Here is a 17,924-nt window from a genome sequence, read left to right as displayed (position 1 = left end):
CTTGTTGTTGTTCTTGCTGGGCAGGTCGTGGGGCAGGACACGTCCTTGTTTTTCCCAGTGAGGGCGAAACAAATAGGGCACCCGGGGACCTCTCTGTAATCATGGGTGTCCGGTGGCAATTGCTTTTAATTGCGAAAATGTGGAATTGAAAAATGAGTGGTCATTACAGGCCTTTGACTTGCCTACGCAGGAGTCTGAATTTCTCCCAGAGCGGATGTGACAAGCTGTGTCGTAATGCTATATATACATTGCAGGCGTGCAAAGCTAATTAACCCATATTAGTTCTTTCAAAAACATCACTTGCTGATGCTGTTGTTGTTTGCTCCTGCGTAATCTCACTTCTCTCTGCACCCCTCAAAACGAAAACCCGGGGCCGGATGGAGATTTCAACCCCCTCCCAACCACCGCATTCAGTATTCGTAACCAACAGTTGGGTTGGCACCGGTCCTGGACAGTGTTAGAAATTAGCCAGGTGCGTTTTGCGACTGTTGTGGGTCCGATGGCAACCACCTGGGGAATCTCTGGTTGGCGACTTGGGAAATAAAAAATGTCACTTGGAGAAGGATCTGAACTATTTACCTTGATGATTGACTTTCTTTTATTCTGGATTGTTTTATTGGGTGGTGTTGTAAACTGCTTTGAGATTTGTTCTTTAAAATATAAAGTCTTATTGAAATGAAAATAATAATAATAATAATAATAATAATAATAATAATAATAATCCACAGCAAAAAAAGGTGCCTAGGCATTCCATTGTGGTGACTGTAACCTGGGTTTAAGGTGCAGTTTGGTGATTAGATTATATATCTGAGTTTCGAACACTGCTGATCTAGTGTCTTTGCATGAGTAGAGCTTTCTTCAGAAAGCAGTAATCAAACTGCTCTTGCAGAGGAAGCCCAGTTACAGCTTTTTGGACAGGATCCATGCAGCCCTGACAGCTGAGTTGGACAGAGGAACCTCACACTTGCCTGCTCAGTTCATTATCAAGCCTTCCGCTAGGTTTGGTTGGTGGCCCAGCTGCACCCCTCTCTGGGCAGGGACAGCCTAACTACTGTTGTCTACACTCTGGCAACCTCAAGGTTAGATTATTTCAATGCATTATACGTAGATAGTGCAGAATTCAGCGGCCAGGTTGCTTGCCGGAGCAAGACGGTTTGAGCATATTACACCGATCCTGGTCCCACTGCACTGGCTGCCAGTTAGATTCTGGGCCCAATTCAAAGTGCTGGTTTTGACACTTAAAGCCTTAAACGGCTCAGGACTGCAGTGCCTCAAGGACCGCCTCTCTCCATATGAACCAACCCAGATCCTAATCTGAGGCCCTTCTTTGTGTGCCTCCTCCATGAGAGGTCCGGAGGGTGGCAACATGAGAACAGGGCCTTTTCTGCAGTAGCTCCCTGTTTGCGCAATTTTCTCTCCTGGGAAGTTTGGCTGGCACCTCTAGGTGCCGGGCGAAAGTGTTCCTCTTCAGCCAGGACTTTGGCTGTTTAAATGTCTTGTGGGAGGGAAGTTTTTGCTTTTAGTCTTGTTTTTATTACCTATTTTGAGTTTTTCTGTTTTTAACTTGCGTTTTTGTGTTCTGAACCGCCCTGAGATCTATGGATGGAAGGTGGCCTGCAAATTTAATCAATGACAATAAACTAAAGCTGGAATGTATGGGCCCACAGAGTCCTTTCACTGCGCCCACATTTGGTGCAGAATGTGTGCATTGCTGACAGTTTCTCCTGCTTTCAGTTGTACCTGTGGACCCTGAAAGCTTAGGGACCCTTGAGTTAGAAATTTGCTTCCCTGTTGACCCTAGCTGCATGTGGGAGTCTGTTCCTAAAACATGCCCTACTTAACTTCAGATGACACCTCCAAAACAAACCAGTTCATGGGGAAAGGATTTAGCTCAGCAGTAGAGTGGGTTCGATCCCTGGGCAGGGTGAGTGCCAAATTGTAGCTTCAGAGGGCAGGAACGGGAGATGTTGAGTCCAGCCCTTGGGGAGATGCCGCGCGGTCACTAGGCTGTGGATGGGAAAGTTATGTGATCTCAGCATCCCTGACTGTATCCTCATGGTAGCCCTTCAGGAAAAGCATTGGCCTATCCAATATTCTGGCGTGGTGTTTGCTGGGAGAACCCCAGGACGATGGCTCTGGTTAACTTCAGCATCCCATGCAGAGGTTGCCATTGGGGCATCACACGACTTTGTGTTCTCCATGGAAACCGTGTGGCTGTCTCCAATATCCATCAGTCCCACCCTTCGTGCAGGGGATACGATGGGTGGACTGCAGGCAGAGGGGTGGCAATGACTTCCCTTGTTGGTTATACGTACAAATTTAACAAATAATACAGTGGTACCTCTGGTTGCGAACGGGATCCGTTCCGGAGGCCCGTTCACAACATGAAAGGAACGCAACCCACAGCGGCGTGTCTGCGCACGTGCGGGTTGCGATTTGCCACTTCTGCGCATGCGCGTGATGTCATTTTGCGCTTCTGCGCGAGCGGCGAAACCCGGAAGTAACCCTTTCCGGTGCTTCTGGGTCGCTGCGGGACGCAACCTGAAAAAACGTAACATGAAGCTAACGTAACAAGAGGTATGACTGTAATAATAAAATAATTTGGCTGGTTTGGGCCAGAGTGTAGCCCACTGGATCTGATGAACTGGTGCCGCGTAATGCTCGTTGTGTGTGTGTGTGTGTGTGTGTTTGTATGTGGCACAATGTAAACTTAGCAACTCCTTGCCTATTGACATTAGGCAGATGCCTTTGCTGTTCTCTTTTGGGACGCCTCCTTAAAACATTTTGGTTTGGGCAGGCCTATCCAGACATGTGGGACGCGGGTGGCGCTGTGGGTTAAATCATAGAGCCTAGGACTTGGCGATCAGAAGGTTGGCGGTTCGAATCCCCGCAACGGGGTGAGCTCCCGTTGCTCGGTCCCTGCTCCTGCCAACCTAGCAGTTCGAAAGCACGTCAAAGTGCAAGTAGATAAATAGGTACCACTCCGGCGGGAAGGTAAACGGCGTTTCCGTGCACTGCTCTGGTTCGCCAGAAGCGGCTTAGTCATGCTGGCCACGTGACCCGGAAGCTGTACGCCGGCTCCCTTGGCCAGTAAAGTGAGATGAGTGCCGCAACCCCAGAGTCGGTCACAACTGGACCTAATGGTCAGGGGTCCCTTTACCTTTACCTTTTATCCGGACATGCAGTTGTTGATTGTGTTTTAAGCTCTTTGGTTGCTGGTTTTAAGTATCTGAAAATGTTTTTAATTTTTGTCATTTTTTTAAAGGTATTTTTACTATTTTGTGTAAGCTGCTTAGAGGTTCTGTTTCAATCTAATGGTACGTACAATTCATTAAATAAACCAGGGATGTAGCACACAGAGGGTGACCTCTAACTTTGGCCCGCAAGGGGGTCCAATTTGGTCCGTAAGTTCGTTTCACAGGGCGATGTGCAAAGATGGAAGAGGTGTGTGGTTCGTTCCTGCTGATGAAGAAGACCTCTGAAGATGAGCAGAGAGTTCAGTCCTGCCTGCTGCTTCACTGGCATGTTGTCTGTCGGTGGGCATATCGAAACATATCGCTGTGATTCCCGGTGTCTTGTAGGAGATGGATCTACTAACTTGTTTTCTTCGCTTGGAATCGAAACGTGCCCAAATTGCCTTTTCCTTCTTTTTTCTCAGCATCTTCTCTCCCACAACAAAACTCCACCCAGCTGTGAGTCATTCCAAAACTTAACAAATCCCTGATTTAGATAAGTTTTAAAAAATGAAGCAAGCATAGAATGAAATTATACTTCTCTGCTTCACCAAGTTTGAATTACAGATATTTAGTAAAACGGGTCCAGCTCTTTGATTGGAGCGAACCGTCGAAATACAAAATAACGTCATGCGGTTCTACTGATCGGATGGGTTGTTGCGAAGCCGTATTAAGTTTAGACTGAAGGCAAATTGTGAGTTTGGCTAGATGTCTACTTGTTACAGAATTAAAGGGAAGAAAATCCCTGAAACACCAGGAGACTTACTGAACAATCTGGAACAAAACAAAGCCCTTGTGTTCTGCGGATTGTATCTGCCTTTCTAAATTGTGATTCCATTGTGCCTGGCAGATACCAGTTTTCCAACATTGTGGTATATCACCAGCTAAACATCGCGATACACCGATATATCACGATGTCTGAAATAAGGATGGAGCTATATAGAGGCAGTGGCTGGCTTCACGGTTTTTCTAGCGTTGTGATTTTTGCATGTGAGACTCAGTTTAGCCAAGGATTCTTAAAGCGCTGTGCATATTAGAAATGCTATAAAAATGCTTAATGTCCGCACATAATTAATAAACAAATGGCACAGAGGATGATTTGGTTGACTAACTCGTCTGCCTGTTTTTTTGTTTGTTCATCTGTAAATGCAAAGCTGGTGGAAGTGGCAGCGGCAGCAAAAAAAATAGAATTGGTGAAGCTGGTCACAGTTGTTGTTCCCTGAATGTTGTGGACACGGGTTTCAGTGTCTGTATCCTGGTTGAGGTAACTTGTAACAAATCAATGAGCAAGGGGTTCTTTCACCTGTTCCTAGGGGGAAAGGAAAGGTGGGGGATTTTTTGCATTAGTGCCGTTATTTCAATGAATTAAGAATAAAGACCATCTGGACACAGTGTTAGAAACTCAGATATACAAGCTAGGTATCAAATGGCTCCTTAAACCAGGGCTGCAGTTGCCAAAACGGAACGTCTACTTGCCATTTTGGGGCCAGACGTCAAAGTGCAAGTAGATAAATAGGTAAACGCCTTCGGCGGGAAGGTAAACGGCATTTCCATGTGCTGCTCTGGTTTGCCAGAAGCGGCTTAGTCATGCTGGCCACATGACCCGGAAGCTGTACGCCGGCTCCCTCGGCCAATAAAGCGAGATGAGCGCCGCAACCCCAGAGTCGGTCACGACTGGACCTAACTGTCAGGGGTTCCTTTACCTTTACCTTTACCTTTATGCCCTTGCTATGCCATTGTGGGTCGTTTGTTCTTGGGACAGGGGCCCAGTAGGAATTTTCCCATTTGGCTGATTGGCTGGTGCCACTTGGGTTTAGCCTGCCGCGTAGCAAATCGCCATAATTTTGTAATGTTTGGTGGTTAGGCATCGGTTCAATGTAGAGGGTAGGGTAGGTTGTCATACCTGCCCCTCCCAATGTGCGATAGGATATTCCATTAAAGGAATCCAGGGGCTCGCCATGCTTTTGTCCGATCCCCTTCCAAGGATTAGGGCCACGCCAGAGCACCTGGGAGCATTTTGGGGTGAGGTTGCATCTGTGGTAGGACCAATGCTCCCCCAGTATGTTTACCCTTACTGACTTCTGCCGGTGTCCAGTTGTCAGTGCTGCCCTGCCAGAGGTGTAGGCGCAGCTAGTCGTACCAATGCCTAAGCAAACCACTCACATTCCGTAATCAATAAAGCTGTGGCCAAAATTATGCCAATAACCTTGAACTAATATTGGTGTCAACTGTGTCTGTCTTGGGGGGTCTTCACACGCAACAGTTGTACAATGCTGCAACCCTGGTGTAAGTTACGTGAAGTGCTTTGAACAATTGTTCTCTATAAATATCACATATTATCATTATACAGTGGACGCTCGGGTTGTGAACATGATCCGTGCGGGATGCACATTTGCAACCTGCAGCTTTCGCAACCCGCGTCTGCGCACACGCGGGTCACGATTCAGTGCTTCTGCGCATGTGCGACCATCGAAACCCGGAAGTAACCTGTTCCGGTACTTTTGGGTTTTGGCTGTCCGCAACCCGAAAAAACGCAATCTGAAGCAGCTGTAACCCAAGGTATGACTGTATCTATTTTTAAACGATGCTTTTAAAAATGCCAAGAATATCACAGATACAAAACTAATACTCTAAAGACCAGGAAACCGTACAATAATATGGTATATAAGACAGTGGAAAGATTTTTGAATCGTTGATTTTTAAAAACGTGATTTGAAAGATCTCAAGGGAAAAGACATGATTTAGACTTTAGCCTTAAATCAGGTTTCCCATTTTGCAATTCCTATATTTGCTGGATAAGCACGCATGCCAACTGATTGCTTTCGCATAATGGTTTGCAACTAAATACAGCCTTTAGTATAACCAAGGAGCTTAATCGCTAAACCTTTGCTCTTGCAACCGACATGCCTTTTGCAGAGCAGAATTAAGCCTGCTTAGGAAAAAGAGGCAGATTTGTTTGTGACGACCCCCTGTTCACATGCGAGGAAGCAACTTCCATTTGATGGTTGGAGCCCCACAATGGACAAAAGATTCCTGCATTGCAGAGGGTTGAACTAGATCAGGGGTAGGCAACCTAAGGCCCAGGGGCCGGATCTAGCCCAATTGCCTTCTAAATCCGGCCCGCGGACGGTCCGGGAATCATCATGTTTTTACATGAGTAGAATATGTCCTTTTATTTAAGATGTATCTCTGGGTTATTTGTGGGGCCTGCCTGGAGTTTTTACATGAGTAGAACGTGTGCTTTTATTTAAAATGCATCTACGGGTTATTTGTGGGGCATAGAAATTCATTCATTTCCCCCAAAAAAATATAGTCCGGCCCATTTTCAATTTTTTCCCCAAAATATAGTCACATGGTCCAAGAGATGGTGGACCAGCCCATGGCTGAAAAAGGTTGCTGACCCCTGAACTAGATCAGGGATCAGCAAACTTTTTCAGCATGAGGCTGGTCCACTGTCCCTCAGACCTTGTCGGGGTGCCGGACTATATTTTGAAAAAATAATAATGAACAAATTCCTTATAAGCCAGTTTGTGGTGTGGTTGTTTTGTTGCAGCCAGTCCAACTCTACAGTTCTAAGATTCTAAGGCTAAGCTTCCATTCCTGGGCTGCTTTGTCTGGGAAGAAAGACCCCTCTCCAAACATGGTTAGATTTACTCCCAGCAAAATGCACAGGATTTGGCTGCAGGTGTTCAGAAACGTCCAGAATGAAGAGAAAGTCACTATTGCCTTTTAAAATGTGGCTCTTTTTTTGGGGGGGGGGATGTGTGTTATTGGGTGGTTGTTTTTATTTTCATTTTATATATTGTGGTTTTTATTTTGGTCTTTGCTGTGAACCGCCCTGAGACGTCCGAGTATAGGATGGTATGTAAGTTCAATCAATTAATCAGTCAAATAATGGAAAAAAATAGGTAAAACAATAGTACCAAACCCTGAGTGAATTGGTTAAAATGTATAAAAAAAGGGATCTAAAATGTGTTGGAAATGCCAAGAAGCAGAGGGGACCTTCCTACATATGTGGTGGGGATGTAAGAAACTAAGGGATATCGGGAGAGAATGGGAAAGGATTTCTCTTTTGCCTCCGTTTGAAGCGAAACTCACCAGCTTGTGTCTGAGGGATCATGTTCAGATCAGGCAGACCAGTGGTTCCTAACCATTTTTTGGCCGTGCCCCACCTAAGCATCTCTAAAATCCTCATCTCCCTCATATAATTCTTCTTATTGAAAAAGTGAACTCCTCTTCACATGGAAGAAGCCTAAAAGGCCATTAACTGTTAATAACTCATTCTCGAACTGCCCCCCTTAAAAACCGAATTGTCTCCCGGTGGTGTGTGCGCCCCACATTGGGAACCACGGATGTAGACGGTGTGGGTTAGATCCCATGTTTTCTATGAATCTTTCAGAGCATCTGTTTACTCCTTATTTACTCCCAGTGGCCCTGAGTTGGAGGAAAGCACATTCTCGCTCCATCCGTCACCCAGGAAAACAAGGACTACTGGCTTGTGTGTGTGTGTGTGTGTGTGTTGTGTACTTAAAGGCAGGGAGGTTCACCTACCCAGTTTAGATGGCACTGCTGATATTGGAACCTGAATTTGCTGCCTCTCCCCTTCCTTCACTAACTTATTTTTTAATAATAACAGTAATTCACAATGTGGTGTTTGATAGACAATAATGATTCAGTCTTTTGTAATTGTAGGCTTCAGCCCATTTGTTCTACATTCAGAATTTCACTTAAGACTCCTTATATATATATTAAAATAGACACACTATAATATATATTTTTTTTAAAAATCTGTCTTAATTTTTTTTAAAGCTGATTTAAAATTACAGATTTTTATCTGCAATTAAACCCAAAAAGTATTGGTTCTTTCTACACTAGCCGTGACCTTTCATGTTGAAATGTACCCTACACATGAGTAAATACTAAGAATTAAGCTAAAGAAGGGAACCGTACACATTCAGGATACTGGATGTGATTTTAATTATATGTTGCTAAGTTTTTAATTCCTTATGCCCACCTGTAGATGAAAACTAGATTTTCTTTCATCTTCACGCTGCAATATCTGGTATACTATGCAGTCATCAATTTACTTTTTTTTAATTAAAATTGCTGTAAATGAGACTTCTTTAGCTGTTTTTTTAGACGGATGCTACAACCACTCCTGGCTAGTTTCCAAAGAGCATACTTGAGGTTTTGGGGTGTTAATACGTCGATATAGGTTACCAGGAACTTCTGTTATAGGTTACCTATAACATCCTTCCAAGTTAATGGGATTCCAATTCATCTTTGTTGACCAGTTCTGTTCATTTCAGTGGGACTTCTCCAACAGAGTTCCCCCGTGTTTAGCATCATATGAGAATATTCTTAACTAAAAATAAATAAATAAATACAGAGTTCTCCTAACCTTAAGCCTTCTCCCCGCACTCCCCCAAGCTCTTACGCCAAGGTATATGAAAATATTACTTAAATAATATTATTACCTTACTCCTTTAACTTGTTGAGAAGCTGGGTTATGAACAGAAAGCAGCCTTTCAGTTCTAGGTGGACCAGCTCCCAGGCGCAGCGACTCTGCTGGTTGGCGGCTAGGAAACTGTTCATTCTTTGAAAGTATCGCTTGACTTTTATGGGCGGAGGAGATGGTGCCCCGTTGGCAGAGTTTGCCAGCTTTCCTCCCTGCGTTTCTTTTGCGCATGCCTCCAGCTGTTTGGTTTGCTGGTAAAGGTCGCTTCTCAAGGACTCGAGACACGTCGCGTTCCAGGCGCCCCAAGGATGGTCTTTGCCGAGAACGTTGAGGCTCTGCTGGAGAACCTCGCGGACGATGATGACGGCGCCATCGCTCTCCAGAGCGTTGAGAGTTTTCAGAGGGAACCTGAAGTCCGTTGTCTCAGATATGCATTGCAGAGGGAATTGTCCAGCCGTCCTGCAGAGATGCTTCAAGTTGGTCTGGATCATTTGGTTCCACTGGGTGTGGAGCACAGGGCATTTGGAAAGGGGGCTGGATTGGGCGAGTTTGCCGGAGAGCACCAGCACGAGACAAACGCTTAAGCCGTTCCCACCAGTAGTGAAGCCCATGATGAACCAATGGCTATAACTACCTTATCTTCCTGGAGTCTCTTTAAATATATTTCGGAACACCTATAAAAATCTGCCATCCTGAATTCATTCAACATGAGACATTTGTATTAATCATGATATGAATTTTCCCCACCATCAAGATTCCAAATGCCTTTGAGGAACATGATTTGGTTGCTTTCAGTTTCGTTCAAGGAGTTTTAATTAAAATATGAGGTTTTGTTTTGTTTTGTTTTTTACTACCTTCTTACAGAAAACTTAGCAAAGTTTCAAGCGGACCATAGCCCTTCCTAGGAGAGGGGAGAGAGAGAGAGTGCACATTTTCTTTTTTTCTTCTTTCTGTTTATAATATTCTAAATTAATTTCCAGTGCCTTCTTAGAATTAGAAAATAAACAAGAGTTCAGCATTAGCTCTTTCCTAAAATCTGAAGAGATTTCCCATCTCATATGTCTACATCCTTAAAAGGTCCTTATTTGTTTATTCCTTGTTTAGTTTATACTTTTATAATGCTGTTATTCAGGCAAACTGTTCCCAGTTGATAAGAACACTAAAATAACAATAAAATTAATCTTAAAATCGTACTAAAGTGGTCAATAAGACAACAGGTTAGAATAAAACCCAGAAGTCTGGGAGAACAGGGAACTATTTTCCTAGCACCAAAGAGAAAGCATGGGCCTTTGATGAGCGGGATTTGCAATAGATCACTACTGCAAAGGGTTTTTCTCTGGTTACCTTAAATGCCCTTGGATAGCTCATGGGAAAATACCTCCATTTTTTATTTCTTCACATGGGGCAGACTGAGGTGGGAACAGCTATTCCTTCAGGTACTGAGGTCTCAATTTCCTCTTTTATGTTACTTTACAGTGGATGCTTGGGTTGCGAACATGATCCGTGTGGGATGCACGTTCGCAACCCGCAGCAATGCGCCTGCGCGGGTTGTGATTTGGCGCACCTGTGCATGCGCAACCGCCGAAACCCAGAAGTAACCCATTCCGGTACTTCCGGGTTTTGGTGGGTCTGTAACCCGAAAAAACGCAACCTGAAGCGTTTGTAACCTGAGGTATGACTATATTTTTAAAACAATGTTTGGTCCCCAGCCAGCTAATAACTTCCTATTTCCTTGTCTTCGGCCTCTGAGTTTTCAGAGGCTGTCCTGTTTTTTCTACATGCACTTAGGTTATTGTTGTATCACAGAGAAGCCACTAAGGGAGCCCATTTGTCTGTGAATTATCTCTGTTCTAGACTTAACTTTGCAGGTATCTGTTACGGGTCAAAAAGCGAAAACTGCTTCGTTTCCTACTGCATTGCCTCAGCTGCCTAACTGGTGGCAACTTAGCAACTCTTCAAACAGGAATTAGGGTGAGCATAATTTAATAAAACTTTCAGGGCATAATTTAAACCCCTGCCTGGACTGGTCTTTTCTCTGCTTATACAGTGGTACCTCGGGTTAAGTACTTAATTCGTTCCGGAGGTCCGTACTTAACCTGAAACTGTTCTTAACTTGAAGCACCACTTTAGCTAATGGGGCCTCCTGCTACCACTGCACCGCTGGAGCACGATTTCTGTTCTCATCCTGAAGCAAAGTTCTTAACCTGAAGCACTATTTCTGGGTTAGCGGAGTCTGTAACCTGAAGCGTATGTAACCCAAGGTACCATTGTAGTTGCCTGTGCATTAATCTCAAGTGAGACTTAAGCTCAGTTAACTGGGATTTAACATAAGATCCTATAGGTCTGGCTAAGGCATGGGTGAGGAAATTGTGGCCCTCCGGAACTTTTTACACTACAGCAGGGGCCAGCAGACTTTTTCAGCAGGGGGCCGGTCCACTGTCCCTCAGACCTTGTGGGGGGGGGCAGACTAGATTGGGGGGGGGAATGAATGAATTCCTATGCCCCACAAATAACCCAGAGATGCATTTTAAATAAAAGCACACATTCTACTCATGTAAAAACACACTGATTCCCGGACCGTCAACAGGCCGGATTGAGAAGGCTATTGGGCCGGATCCGGCCCCCGGGCCTTAGTTTGCCTACCCATGCACTACAGCACCCATAATCTCTGACCGTTGGCCGTGCTTCCTGGGGCTAATGGGAGTTGGGAACTCAACAGTGGCTTACTGTAGATCCTTAGTAGGTTATGCTTAAGGAGTGATGTGTACTCATTTTGAACTGGGGCTGGTGAATTTTACTTCCGAGTAGAACCTTTTCTCAGCCATGAAGCTCAGTGGGCAATATTGCACTATTTATACTTTCTCAGCCTAACCCACCTCACGATTTTTGTTGTGAGGATAACATTGGGTGATGGGTTGATGGAAAAGAGGAGACTGAGAGGAGATAAGAAAGCATCTTCAGATATCTCAAGGTCTGTCACATGGAAGAGGGAACAAGCTTGTTTTCTTCTGCTCTGGAGGGTAGGACTCGAACCCATGGCTTCAAGTTACAAGAAAGGAGATTCTGACTAAACATATGGAAGAGGTATTCAACAGTGGAACAGTCTCCCTCGGGAGGTTGTGGACTCTCCTTCCTTGGAGGTTTTTAAGCAGAGGTTGGATGGCCATCAGTCCTGGATGCTTCAGCTGAGATTCCTGCATTGCCAGAGGGTTGGACTCGATGACCGTTGGGGTCCCTTCCAACTCAACAATACCATGATTTTATTTTTGTTACACCACTCTTGTCATCAATTTGCTGTTTTAAAACCTTTCGTTCCACAGTCTGCAGCCGTCGGGCACAAGACGTTGGGTAAATTCAACCAGCTCAGCCACCTGGTGGGAAATAGGATTAGACGCACCAGTTCACCAAATGTCTTCCTTCCCAAGCGGAAGGGGGTTCATTTTTGTCCTTAGGAGCGCTTAGAGCAGGAAACAAATCAATATTAAAGGGATTTATACAGATTCATGCTAAGTCTGTGTCTCCTCAAAACAGATGGACGAGAGCTGTGCAAGTGCGGTTTCTAAATTTGGCCCAGTGGAGCATTTAACTATGGGGAGCCAGCTTTCTCCATTGGGCTACTGCAGGCATGTCCAAAGTCCATTTCAGGGGCCTAATTTGGCCTGCTGGTTGGTTTAATCCGGCTCCTGTGGCAGTTTATTTTCTGGGGTAAAATCCTAAAAAAACCTCAACAACTTCAATCTTTAAAAAACCCCTCAACAGATTCAATCCTAAAAAAAAACCCCAGCAACTTCAATCCTACAAAAAAGGTCAACAACTTTGGTTGGCCCTTCGGTCGGCCCTCACGGCCTTTCACTTCATCAAATCTGACCCTCTTTGAAAAAGGTTTGGACACCACTGATTTGCAAATGATGCTGAAAAGCCCCTTTTCCATTCCTCAAATTCTCACTTACAGGTATTTCAATTCCCTCCATTGCAAGCACATGCGCAGGTTGGATTCTGCCCAAGAGTGACATAATGACTTCTTCTGTTTCATGATGACTGTGCACAGCTATATGGGTCGGGTGATTAAGAGCACGCTAAGCATTAGTATATAAGGAAGACGTATACTAGACAGAATGACCCAGACAGCGCTCTTAATTTGTGCGGCATCGCCTCCGGCATTTGTGACGAGGATAATTACTGTTGTTTAAGTGAGAGTGTTTTTCTATCCAGAGTTATGACTAAAGGAGCCAGTGTTTGAATTATTTGTGCTGTGCTTTTTATATATATACAGTGGTACCTTGGGTTACAGATGCTTCAGGTTAGAGACGCTTCAGGTTACAGATTCCTCTAACCCAGAAATAGTATCTCGGGTTAAGAACTTTGCTTCAGGATGAGAACAGAAATCGTGCTCCGGCAGCGCAGCCGCAGCAGGATGCCCCATTAGCTAAAGTGGTGCTTCAGGTTAAGAACAGTTTCAGGTTAAGAATGGACCTCCGGAACGAATTAAGTACTTAACCCGAGGTACCACTGTATATAAGAAGGAAGAAGAAATTTTTGAAAATTGTCATGATCCATAATCTTCTCTGATGCGCAAAGGCTGTGAGTTTTACGGAGGATGTTCCATGGTCCTCCTACCTGATTGCTTTAGGCAAAAATGCCAGGAATTGAACCTGGAACATTCTGCATGCAAAGTATATGTTCTGTGTCAAGGAACAATAAATACTAAACCACCAGATTACTTTGGCTGCACATGCTTTGCAAGTTCCTGTCAAATTATAGTCTCTGAAAACTTTCCTTAGCTTGCCTCCCCCACAACTTCAACATATATGCATGAGTATTGTATAGACCAGGGGTCAGCAAACCTCTTCAGCAGGGGGCTGGTCCACTGTCCCTCAGACCTTGTGGGGGGCCGGACTATATTTTGAAAAAAATAATAATGAATAATGCCCCACAAATAACCCAGAGATGCATTTTAAATAAAAGGACACATTCTACTCATGTAAAAACACGCTGATTCCCAGACTGTCCGCAGGCCGGATTGAGAAGGCGATTGGGCCGGATCTGGCCCCCGGGCCTTAGTTTGCCTACCCATGGTTCAGAGTGACTGCACACATGGAATCAGCACATCTGATCTCCAAACAGCTCTATGGAGAATCTTGGAATCGTAAAGTTGGAAGGAACCACAAGGATTCATCTAGTCCAGGCATGTCCAACAGGTAGATCATGATCAGCCAGTAGATCACTGGACATCGGTGGTAGATCATTGGCTCCCCCAACTATGGTTTCCCTAAAAAAATGGTTCCCCTGAGATTAAGAGTCTCGCGTTCCTCCAACTGAAGCGGGCAGGAATCGCCTGTTCGTTGTTCCTGGCTCCACTGTCGGGACAATCCAGCAAATAATGCCAGGCTCCAAAATGTGGGGCTGGAGATTGTCCCAGCTCTCGTGCGCAGAGGCAGATGTCCCGTGCCAGGAGGCAGGTTGGGTCTTGCCTACCGCAAGGACCTGGTTTGCCTAGGAAGGAAAATCAAGATTTGTGGGCCTAAATAAAATGTCAGTATCAGGTCAAGGGGCGACCTCAACAAGTGGGGCACCGGTAATAATCTCAGTGGGTGGGTGCCCATGGGTGGAAGCCCAGAGAACTGATTCCTCAAATGGTATTTTATTCCCAGTTACAGTGATACCTCGGGTTAAGTACTTAATTTGTTCCGGATGTCCGTTCTTAACCTGAAACTGTTCTTAACCTGAAGCACCACTTTAGCTAATGGGGCCTCCTGCTGCTGCCGTGCCGCTGCAGCACAATTTCTGTTCTCATCCTGAAGCAAAGTTCTTAACCTGAAGCACTATTTCTGGGTTAGCGGAGTCTGTAACCTGAAGCGTATGTAACCTGAAGCATATGTAACCTGAGGTACCACTATACTGTTCTGCACAAACACTGCAGTCACAGGTGGGAAATTTATGAGCTGCTCCTGAGCACGGCATAATAATTAAAAAGCTGTCAAGAGCAAAATGTAAATATAAATGACACTATAATCCTACACATTTATATAATCTGACACTTTCTTCAACAGAACTTAATATGTAGTAAAAAGTTTTCAGGACTGCAGCTTAAAGGTATAATCCTATACAGTGGTACCTCGAGTTACATATGCTTCAGGTTACAGACTCTGCTAACCCAGAAATAGTACCTCGGGTTAAGAACTTTGCTTCAGGATGAGAACAGAAATCATTCTCCGGTGGCACGGCAGCAGCAGGAGGCCCCATTAGCTAAAGTGGTGCTTCAGGTTAAAAACAGTTTCAGATTAAGAACAGACCTTCAGAACGAATTAAGTACGTAACCAGAGGTACCACTGTAAATGTTTATTTAAAAGTAATTCCTACTGAGTTCGATCTCCGCAGTAAATGCAACTTAAATCACATTTGTCCATTTCCTAAAAAGACCTGTGGATCAACTGTTTTGAAAACTGACGGCTTTTAATGGCGCCGTGATGTTTTTATTGTAATTATTTGTATGTTTGAAACAAGACTTTTTAATATACATGTGTAGTTTTGATTCTGTTAATGTTTAATTGTTTTTTATGATTGTTTTTTTCTGTGTTTAAAAGTTCTGTGGACAAAACTTGAAACAGCTACTAGATGTGGAAGAAGATCTTCTAGAATCGTTACTCGGGCCATTTATGCCTCTTGAAATTGAATTTCTTGTCTTAAAATTCGTAACATGTGTCTCTGTGTTTATTATTATATTTCCTACAGCTGAGAATCTTACCAATTCATGCAAACATCTTTCATTTTTATATTGTATTGCCCTGCAAGGACAAATATAGAAAGACTTGTGAATGAATAATTTCACAGAATTGATTGTATGATCGCATTTATAAAATGAATATGACTTACTCATCTGATGTAGCTTTTAAAGCATATTTTAATAATTTCTCACTACAGTGTTATTGCATCCCAGAGTTGGGTTTTTTTTTTATTTAAAAAATGCTAATGCAATAGGCATGAACAGGCAATATCAGGCAAAGAATACAGACTTTATGCATATAAGACAGCAGTGCAAAGTGTTTTCCTGTAATGATCAAAGAGGTAATTGGGATTGATTTTTTGTTTAACCTACAAGTCTGACTGTTAAATAATTCCAAGGGACCTGCTGGGGGGAAATGTGCAGAAAACTAATGAGCGGTTTGCCAATGCTGGCTCAAATCGTTGTGGCAAATGAACTGGAAAAATAAAGAGAAGCCATCAGAATAGAAGTAGTTTAGGAACATTGGCATGTAATCCTAGTGGAAAAGACAATAGCATTATAGCAAATATGGGGAGGAAAATTACTACAGATTCCTCTGTATCTGAGCCATGGGGGAACTCTTCAGAACATGTGGAGAACCTACTGGATGAGGCCAGTGGTCCATCCATTCCTGTATCCTGTTCTCACAGTGGCCAACCAAGATGCCTGTTGAGCAGGATTCACACACGAGGACTCTGCCCTTTTGTGTTTTGATACAGCATCTCTTGTAAATTATGTTTCCTGAAATAATAATCACAGTAATAAGACTATGAAGCGTCTTTTGTACATCCCATCTGCTCCTGTTTGACATTTATTCATTCCCGTGAATGTGTGTTGTGCTACAAGTTGAGTAACGCCAACAGTTATGGGAAGATAGTCTCCCTTGTTAAATTCCAGAGCGGCTATTTGCAGAGCATCTTGTTGTCTGTTGGCTCAGAAAGATAACTAGGGCAAATTAAGCGACCAGCTGACTTGGGTCATTACACATGACTAGGGCCATATGGTGAAACAGGATTACTTAAGTATGTCGCTGCTGGGCCACATTGTCTCAGGCATTAAAAGAGAGCAAAATGGGTCAGATCATTAAAAAACCACACCACGATTTTAACGGCTGAATAGTTTCAGGGAGGTTACTCACCTAACAGAGGTCAGAATAATGCTTGTGACCTTACGTGGAGCTTATAACACAGGCTGTAATTGAAAAACGGTTGCTCCCAACCAGCTCATTGTCCACCTGGTGCATAAAGGTGTCTGTGCCTTGCTCAATATCGGTAATGCTATCTCCAGGTTTTTTTTGGGGGGGGGTCTGTGGTCCAACACCCTCAATAAAGGTAAAGGGACCCCTGACCATTAGGTCCAGTCGTGACCGACTCTGGGGTTGCGGCACTCATCTCGCTTTACTGGCCAAGGGAGCCGGCGTATAGCTTCCGGGTCATGTGGCCAGCATGACTAAGCTGCTTCTGGCGAACCAGAGCAGCGCATGGAAACGCCATTTACCTTCCCGCCGGAGCGGTACCTATTTATCTACTTGCACTTGACGTGTTTTTGAACTGCTAGGTGGGCAGGAGCTGGGACCGAGCAATGGGAGCTCACCCCGTTGCGGGGATTCGAACCGCCGACATTCTGATCGGCATGTCCTAAGCTCTGTGGTTTAACCCACAGCGCCGTCAATGGCCCCCCTCTTAACTAGACCAGAAAGGACTTGGAAACTGGGAATTCTTTGAGGCTGGTTTGATCTTTGATATTCAGTGCAAAGTGGCAATGGAAGCACTGCTGGGGCAAGGAGTCCTCTGCAGGTTTGGGGGCCATGGCAAATGTCCAACTTTCCATCCCCTGGGGGGAGCCCTTGGGAGCGTGGCCTTACCATTTGGAAGGATGAGATAGCTGGTTTCTGGGCATCACAGAAGTGCATAAAACCTATTATTTGATTTATTATTGCATATTTTTTCTGTCACAAAGAGGTGGCTTGTGAGATTTGGTGTGTCAGGTCTTGACTGGTCTTGGATATTCCTCACCTTGGCTCGTGGGGAAAAGGGGAGACGTTTGCTATTCTGCTTCAGGCAGCAAAAAGTCTTGGGGTGGCCCTGCAAGTATACATGCCCCTTGGTCTGTGTGCAATCTGTTTATGGAAGTCCGTTGATGGAGGCAAGAATGGGCTACCAAGTATTAGGGATTGTCGGCAAATTTTGTTCCCCATTATCGTAACGCTAAACTTTGCAAAGTGGTGCGGAGTCGTTATTGAGTCGTTTCTCAGTCATGCTGAAGTATTGGGAAGTGGCTGTTCATGATTTAAGTACAGTCGTATCTTGGAAGCTGAATGGAATCCATTCTGGAAGTCTTTTCAACTTCCAAAACGTTCGGAAACCAAAGTGCGGCTTCTGATTGGCTGCAGGAAGCTCCTGCAGCCAATTGGAAGCCTCGTTGGATGTTTGGCTTCCAAAAATAGTTCACAAACCGGAACAGTCATTTC

General features: G+C 44.4%; 1 protein-coding gene across 4 annotated transcripts in view; it reads left to right on the top strand.

The window, feature by feature from the left end:
- MOB3B (MOB kinase activator 3B) overlaps positions 1–17,924 on the top strand; it is a 97,060-nt gene that overhangs the window by 2,355 nt on the left and 76,781 nt on the right. The window lies entirely within an intron of this gene.

Source organism: Podarcis pityusensis (genome assembly GCF_964106645.2).
Source record: "Podarcis pityusensis genome assembly, chromosome: 17".
Lineage (NCBI taxonomy): Eukaryota > Metazoa > Chordata > Lepidosauria > Squamata > Lacertidae > Podarcis > Podarcis pityusensis.
This window is presented reverse-complemented; position numbering and strand designations above follow the sequence as displayed.